Genomic DNA, 9,034 nt, shown 5'->3' on the forward strand with positions numbered 1-9,034 from the left:
AAAAAAGAAAAACAAATAAATTTCACACTACAAAATCTACTTTTACAATACAAAATTGTGAAGAGCTAAACAATGTCGCTCAGCTTATGTTATATAAATTTTATTATAAAGCAAAACAATGTCATTTAGCTTATATTATATAAATTTTATAAAACAAAACGATGCCATTCAACTTATTTTTTAAAAAATTCCCCAAGGTCCAAAACATCATCGTTTTGTCCAAAGTGTTTTTAAAAAAAAGGAGTTGTGCGTCTCGCAGGCTTTGCAGTAGCAAAGAGTCAAAGGTGCTTGTTACAAGGGGTGGCTAATCCCTCATAGGCTTGATTTTCAGCAGTAGAAGGTGCGGCTGCACCTCCTTGCATAAGTAGCTTCGCCAGTACTTCACGGCATGCCAAAAACATAATAAATTTCAAAGTACAACTTGTCAAGCAACATAACCTATGCATCATGCCAAGCTAAAGACAAAATAAAATCAAAAAGTGTCAAGCAAGCTCCTTAATGGTTCAAACAATGCCATGAAACATCATGCCAAACTAAGAATGAGGCATGATAAATTACAACATACCATTCAAATCATTCAAGCCGAAAAATCAACCCAACCAAGTAGAATGTGCCTTCCCATCCTATCCAGGCAAATCACCAAGTACAAACTGACTTTTTCTCAATCCATTGTGCCTGCTTCACAAAATCAAATGCCAAATTATCTTCGCTATCATAAGAAAATTCATGACATTCACATATGCCAAGTTATTGCACTTGTTTTATAAGAAAATCTGCTAGCCCTTATGAAGCATACAAGCAAATATCAAGCCTACAAGTTTGCAATGTCAAACATATAAGCCAAAGCCAAACCTACGATATTAAGCCTACGAGCCAAAACCCAAGCTACAAGCAATGCGTGAGATAATCCAAACAAGCCAATTGTATACTGACCAATTTCATTTAAGAAATTTCTAAGCACTTTCGATTAAGTACTTTTTTATAATTCTTAGAAAAAAAAGTAAAAACAAGTGAATTTCACACTACAAAACCACGGAAGGCTAGCAATTTAGTCCTTCACACTATTGGAGATTGCCTAGAGATTTGGAGCTATCTTTTTTAGCACAGGTGACAAATTCACATTAATGGGTAACAATTAAGATTCTTAAACTTATTTAGTTTGATTTCATCATACTTATTTAGTTTGATTTCACCATAATAAAGTATACACAATCATCACTACTACCAATCTCACCATCATATTATGCGAAAATCAAACATCATATTAAAATGAAATCAAACTAAACAAATCTTAATGATTACCCATTAATAATCTAATAGATTGATTTGCACCTCTATTTTTATAACTATGAAGAGATCATAAGAGAATCAAGAACTCTGTCTAAAAGTATGTGCCTTGGCCCAAGTCTCTTTCCCTCTCTTTAGGCACTAAACCAAGTGAAGACGGAGGTAGAAATTGGGAAGCAAGCAAGGGAAGAGAGAGCAGTTGCCTGCAGAGACTAAAATAGATTTTAGTTCTGCAATTGTATCAGTTGACTTGATTTGACTACTTGCGCAAAGTTATGGTGCTCCGAATACGAAGCCTCCAAGAAAATATCCAAAGAGATGATGGGAAAAAAAAATGGAAATGAAGAAGAAAGACAAATTAAGGGCACAACAACATCGGTTCATACCTTTTATTAAAGCTAGCTAACTACTCACAAGTCACACAGTAGTGGCAAACACACAGTAGCCAATAGGCCCCCCTTCGCGGCCTTATGCACTTTTAAGTACAAACAAGCCATTGAGCTCACGCCACACTCTGAGTTTCAAAACTTTGTTAAATGTGTGGGATATGTTAAAATTTATTTACAATCATATCAAGATCTATTTATATTCTTATGTTTGATAATGAATAAATGATATGTGTTATAGAATACAGTAAGCCATTCATATAGTTATAATACACATAAAAACATCTTGTTTTCTATGTTCCAACTTTTCACATTATTGTTTAGTACTTCACTCTTCTTTCTTCTTTACTGTCAAAATGATGATTTTCTTGTAACTGCATAGGATTTTTAGAAATGGATCAAAACTAACATGCAATATAGAACTTCTGCTTTTCACTTGATTATTGATTTTTAGAAATGAATCAAAACTAACATGCATAGGAATTTTTTATTCTTGTCAAAATTGAATTTGAACCATATTATTGTTAGCTAATTGTGAGGTTTAGTCTATCCCCTTATCTTAGGATAGATAATATCGTTTATTAAAAAAAAAAAAAAAAAAAAGAGAGAGGATGTTGTTGGGGTGGGATTTATTGAATGTGGCAAGATGTTAAGAAAGAGAGATAATAAATACGGTAATGTTTACAGACAGAGAGGGCTTCTCATTCACGACATAAAGAAATTTTTCATTGTTACCTAAACACGGATAATATATCATGTGTTATTATAAAAATGGTGAAAATTTTTATTTTTTAAGTTATTAAATTTTTAATACAAATGTTTCACTAATTATATAATGACCATTGATGTATCATTCCATGTTTCAAGCATCTTGAAAAAATAAGTGACCAAAGGTGACCAAACACTGCTCCCAAGTGCTTCTCATTCACGACTTCAAGGGGTTCGTTGGGCGGTAGGAAAATAAAAGTGATCAAATGCTACTCCCAAGCACGTTTCTTTATCGTCTCATACCTGCTGACCTCACGCTTTCACCGTGCATTTGTTTCCACGCTCTCCCACAGTAGATCAAACCATTTCTTTGGGACAAATTTTAACAACTTAAATGTCAAAATGATCCATGTGTTATAGCCAAATGGTCAATTTAATCTCATGTTTTCAATTTGACCAATTTAGTCATTGTGTTTATCTCTGTTAGCCAATTAAGGACATTTCATCTAATCTCTAATAAAGAAAAATTGTAAGAGATATAAGTACCCTTCCTATTTATAGAAAAATGCAAATCAATGAGAAAAAATACATATAAGAGAAAAAAATTACAATTTGTAAAATTATTAAGGTTATGACATAGAAAAGAGAGGGAAGTAACGTTAGAGAGGAGGTCGGAGAGTTGGAAGGAGAATAATTTTTCTTTTATTTTTTAATTTTATTTCATTTTTAAATATTTTAAATCAATAATTTTATAACTAAGTTTATAATAAATTTTATGAATTTTTTTACAGATATTAAATGAAAATGTCCTAACAGAAATAAACATAAGGACCAATTTGGCCAAATTTAAAACACATGAACTAAATTGACCTAATAACTAAAACATAGAGGCCATTTTAACATTTAAGCCAATTTTAAAAGCTTTTTATTTTCTCATATTTTCTTTAATCTTAGCAAAAGTACAAGTATATAACGAAAAAAACAACCATCCTTTTCAGTATATACTATATTAGTATATATTAGTTCATTTGATATTGTCTTAATTATTTTTACATACTTCAGAAAAGGGTTATTATCTACTCGTTATTTATCAAATTATAAAAGAAAAAATATACATAAGTGGAGAATGATTATTTTGACATTGTCTTTTCTAATTCTATTGGATAATGATGCTTAAAATTGTTGGATTAAAAGTCTTCACTGACTTTAATCTAAACGGACTAAGCAATTTTAAGTAAACTTATTATATCAAAAAATTAGACTAAAAAAAAAAGAAAAATAATAAAACATTACCCAAAAAACTTAAAAAAATATTATAGAAATTGTTACATTGATCTTGGTTAATCACTAAAAAAATAAAAATAAAAATTCCCTAATTTAAAGAAGAGAGTTTTAATGAAAAACTCACGGTACTGTTCACTTTAACGAAAAAATACATTTTTACACTAAAAAGTCAATCCTGGTATTATGCACTTTATCCTTTATTTTGTCCTTATCATTAAAACTCAAAGTTTTCAAGCTCTTTTCATTAGTTTTCTTTTTAAAGAATGTAAACTGACTCTCAAATGATAGATGGGCAGATTATACAGTATGGTGCGGTCTGGTGCTATTCCTCTTTATTTGTAAGTGAGAGATTCTAGGTTCAAATATCATCAATGACAAATTTGATACCAAATTAGAATGTCTATTCTGTTGTGTGGCTTAGCCGAACTCTTTCTCATCTTAGTGTAAAATATATTGTTATACTAAAAAAAAATACAAAATGTCAAGTTGGCCTTGATTTAATCAATCTTTTTAGTATTTTACTCATTTTTCTGTTCTTTCTACGGAATGAGGATTCTCTACTCTCCTATTTTCATCCCCTTCCATCCCCTCCTCTCACACATTACTTTTTATTTTATTATCTATATAAAAAAATTAATAAAAGATGTTGACGTACCTTAACCGTGATAGTTCAAATAAGAGATGATGAAAGGGTAAAGAAACTAGGAGGGTAGGGAATCATTTTTCCTTTCAACGTGCCTGAGTCTTGGTTTTGCCATTAAAAAAATTATTAAGTGTCAAGTTGCCCTTGATTTTGTCAATCTGTTCAGTATTTTATTCATTTTCTGTTTTTTCTCCATGCTTTAGCCTTGGATTTGCCATTAAAGAACGAAAATTGCCAAGTTGCCCTTGGTTTTATCAATCTTTTTTGTATTTTATTCATTTTTCTCTTCTTTCTCTGTGCTTTAGCCTTGGTTTTATCATTGAAAAATACAAAACCAGACAATATCGTGCCTTAGCCTTGGTTCCTAGCAACAAAACCATGAGGGTGTAGTCGGGATTTAAAACGGACAATATCGTATTACAGTGGAGTCGAGTTCGGAATGTGATGGGGACCCGAGTCGAGATGTGACAATAAAACTAAAAAGAAAATACTACAAATTAAAAAAAAAATGTTGCAAATTAAAAGTGGGTACAAACTAAAAATATAAATATATGATACAAAGTTTAGGCATAAAACATAAATATACCATATGTAATTTTTCTATCATTGATTAATTATATAATGTCATGTGACGGTATACACATGGGTACAAACACAAAAAAACTTTAAAAAATATGGGCACAAAAAGAAACTAATATATGGGTACAAATTAAAAATGAAAAGAAAATTGGTACAAATTAAAAAATATTTGCAAATTAAAAATAGGTACAAACTAAAAATAAAAATATATGATAAAAAATTTAGCCATAAATATAGGGATATGCTATCCACTCATCCCTTTTTACTTCTCACACACTCCTTGTTAATTTCTGTCCGTTGATCTTCTTCAATTCATCCGATTCGATGGCTGAAACTAAAAAGGTGTGGGAAAAGTAAAAGGGGGTGTGTGGATATCACACCCCTAAATATAAATATACTAATTGTAACATTTTTAACACTAAAGGAATATATTTAAAAATAAAAATATTTTATTATTCCAATAATTAATGATGTTATTAATACTCAAGGATCTTGATCAAAAATTGAAAATGAATAGGATTTTAATCAATGGAGTAACAAAACGAAGGATGTGAACCTAATTTTCCCTTTAAAAAACTTGCCTCAAGGCTTGCCTAGGCGGCTTTGGAGGCAAGGCTGAAGAAACCATTTTCCTGTTCCATAGTGACCATATATCATTACAAACTGACCTTTTCTCAATCCATTGTGCCTGCTTCACAAACCAAATGCTACATTATACTCGCAATATATTATAAGAAAATTCATGACATTCACATATGCCAAGTTATTGTACTTGTTTTATAAGAAAGTCTGCTAGCCCTTGTGACGCGTACAAGCAAATATCAAGGCTACAAGTTTGCAATGTCAAACATATAAGCCAATGCCAGACCTACGATATTAAGCCAACAAGCCAAAACCAAGTTACAAGCGATGCATAAGATAATCCAAACACCTAGTCCAAACAAGCCAATTATTGATCAATTTCTTTTCAGAAATTTCCAAGCACTTTCGATTGAATACCTTTTATAATTCGTAAAAAAATAAAAGCAACTGAATTTCACACTACAAAATCATAAAGGGCTAGAAATATAGTTCTTCACGGTTGGAAATTGTCATTTGTAATTGTCTTTTTTAGCACAAGTGACAAATTAACCTATTAGATCATTAATGGGTAACAATTAAGAGTCTAAAAAACTTATTTAGTTTGATTTCACCATAATAAGTTATACACGATCATCACTACTACCAATCTCACCTTCATATTATGATGAAATCAAACCTTATATTGAAGTTAAATTAAACTAAATGGATCTTAACAATTACCCATTAATAATCTAAGAGGTTGATTTGCCACGTCTATTTTAGACTATCAAGAGATTATAAGAGAGTCCAGAACTCTGCCTAAAATTATGTGCCGTGGCCCAAGCTAGATATCATGATACACTCCATCTCTCTCGTTAGGCACTTAACTAAGCAAAGACAGAGAAGTAGAAATTGGGAAGCCAGGGAGGGGAGAGTAGTTGCCCAAGACTAGATCAGATTTTAGTTCTGCAATTGTATTATTTTACTTGACTACTTGCACAAAGTTAATGAAAATTTTATGGTGCTCCGAGTACGAAGCCTCCAAGAAAATATCCAAAGGGATGATGAAAAAAAGAAAGAAAATGAACAAGAAAGACAAATTAAGGGCACATCATCATCATCATTTCATACTTTTTATTTAAAAAAATAAACAAGCACCTATTAAGCCGTTTATATAATAATACAAATAAAAATAACTTATTTTCTACGTCCAACTTTTCACATTATTGTTTCGTACTTCACTATTCTTTCTTGTTTGCTGCCAAAAAGATAATTTTCTTGTACCCATGCATAGAATTTTTAGATATGGATCAAAACTAACATGCAATATAGAACTTCTGCTTTTCACTTGCTTATGGATTGGGTTACAATCTAAGCTTGGGAAAGGCATTACATGAGGTGAAAAAACGTAGTTAAGAAAATAAAGAAGCTAGGTACTTTTCTTTCGTTACTGGTTGTGTATTTACTCAGAATACCAATTGAATGAAAAAAATATTAAATTCATGAATTGTATGACAAGAAACAACAAATGCAAAGATTGTTTTCTTAAGAAATTTAAACATAAATTATAATTTTCTTAACCTATATTACTTATATTAACAGTGGGACGTAAGAAACACTAACAATTGAAGTCAGATATACGTGGCGGGTGAGTCTTGCTGAACTTGCTTTTGGGGCAAGTCCGGCTGGCATTCTCCCTTGGAAATGGTCCTCCCAACAAGGCCATCATCAGATCTAATCATCAACCTTCATTTTCGGTTGAGCTCAATTTTCATCATTGAGAACTAGTTGGTAATACTAAATGGGCCGGGCTCATTAGAGCCAGTGGCAGTTTTGAAATATCACAAAATTACAGTACCATTTTTGTCACAAAAAATTAGAAGGAAAAATCGATCAACGACCATCGTTTTTTCCCCTCAAACTATTGGCATCTCTCAGTCTCCGTCTGTCTTTTGATCATCCTCCTAATCGAAGAAGAAGGGCAACCAAATCCTCGTTGTACTTTGTCGTTTTTTAAGGCATATCTTGGTCCTTCGAATTCGTGGTTTTCTGATTCTTCCCGGCGCTTCTCTCGATTGATTCCATGGTCTGATCTTCCGCGAATCGCAATCTGACGGTGGCGATGGCGTCGGCGCAGAACCAATTGGCGAATGTGGATCTCTTCGATGCATATTTCCGACGAACCAATTTGGACTGGCCGGATTAGTGGCAATGAAGCCGTCGCTTTCTTCCAGGGCTCCGGTCTCCCCAAACATGTCCTTGCGCAGGTACATTTCACAGAAATGTAAGGCAAGTTAAGGGGAATAATTTTCATACTTGGTCTGAAGTCCAATTCAGCGTGGATGTGGACTAAAAACTCCTTGATCCGCTGAAAATCCTAGAAATGGGTGTTCTCGATTCGATGCCAAAATGAACTTTGACGTCCCAACCAGGCTTTGTTCCTGAGGTTGAGGGGAGTCTATTGGTGGTGGTGGTCAATGGAATTGGCTTCAGGAATGACGGATCACCTCCATAGGACCTTCGGCACCATTGACATCGTTCTTCTCAAAACTAGAGCCAAAACTCGTCGATTTTGAGTGTAAATGCAGGAAAGAGGCTTGTGGAGTTGGTTTTAGGTGCTGGTTCGATGAATTTCATCGAAAAAATCGACGATATCACGTCAGAAATTCACACAGGGACCAGGTTGGGTCACATGGGTGTGATGAGTCGGGAAGTGACCAGGGTTGGCTACCTTTCCCCTTCTCTCATTTCCCTCATTTCTCCCACCTAATTGGCCCGTCTTTCCCTCATTTCCCTTATTTCTTTCCTCATCTCCCCATCTCAACCGTACACGTGGCACCCAGATTGTTGCTCCAACAAATCTAGGCCCTTCCAGATTATTGGTTAATTACTATTTTACTCCTACATTTAACAGCTAATTTCTCATTCGTTAAAACTCTGTTTCAAGAACGGTTGTCGCCTACCCACTCGTAGGATCGAGCTTTATCCAATTATACTTAGTGTGACCCTGTAAAGTCCACGAATTTTAAATGCTTACTAACCAAAATTCAAACTTCGTAATTAGTTTAATTAAAATCTAAATTTAATATAAATTCTTGTAAATAATATAAAATCTTGTTAATACAAATATGCAGTCTGCAATAGTAAAATTCAGGAATGGGATTTTACAGTCTGCCTTGAGATAATGAGGTTATAAATGAGGTACGTCTATTGTTGGTTGAAAATTATTTCCACACCCCCTCTTAGACCTTCATTAAGCCTTGTGCTTTTGAGAATTTATGGAAGGGCTCTCTTCGGATTAGGCCCTAACTATAAGGAAAAAAAATCCATTGCGCAAAATGGTACTTAGATAACTTTTTAGATTAATTATTAAGCTCACACCAACACATAACAATTTTTTTTTATAAAATTATGGCAAAAGGATCATATTGATTTGTGACACCTATTTTCAAGGAATACATTGATCGATTTTCAATTTCAGGGACCATCTTGATAGTGTGAGTCAATTTTATGGACCATCTTGATGGTATGTGTCAATTTTAGGGACCATTTGTCAAAAAAAAAAAAAAAAACTGTAAATCTTGTG

This window comes from the organism of the source record quoted next, unplaced genomic scaffold (genome assembly GCF_019419815.1).
Source record: "Pyrus x bretschneideri cultivar Hongxiangsu unplaced genomic scaffold, Pyrus_bretschneideri_v1 Contig10, whole genome shotgun sequence".
Taxonomy (NCBI): Eukaryota; Viridiplantae; Streptophyta; class Magnoliopsida; order Rosales; family Rosaceae; genus Pyrus; species Pyrus x bretschneideri.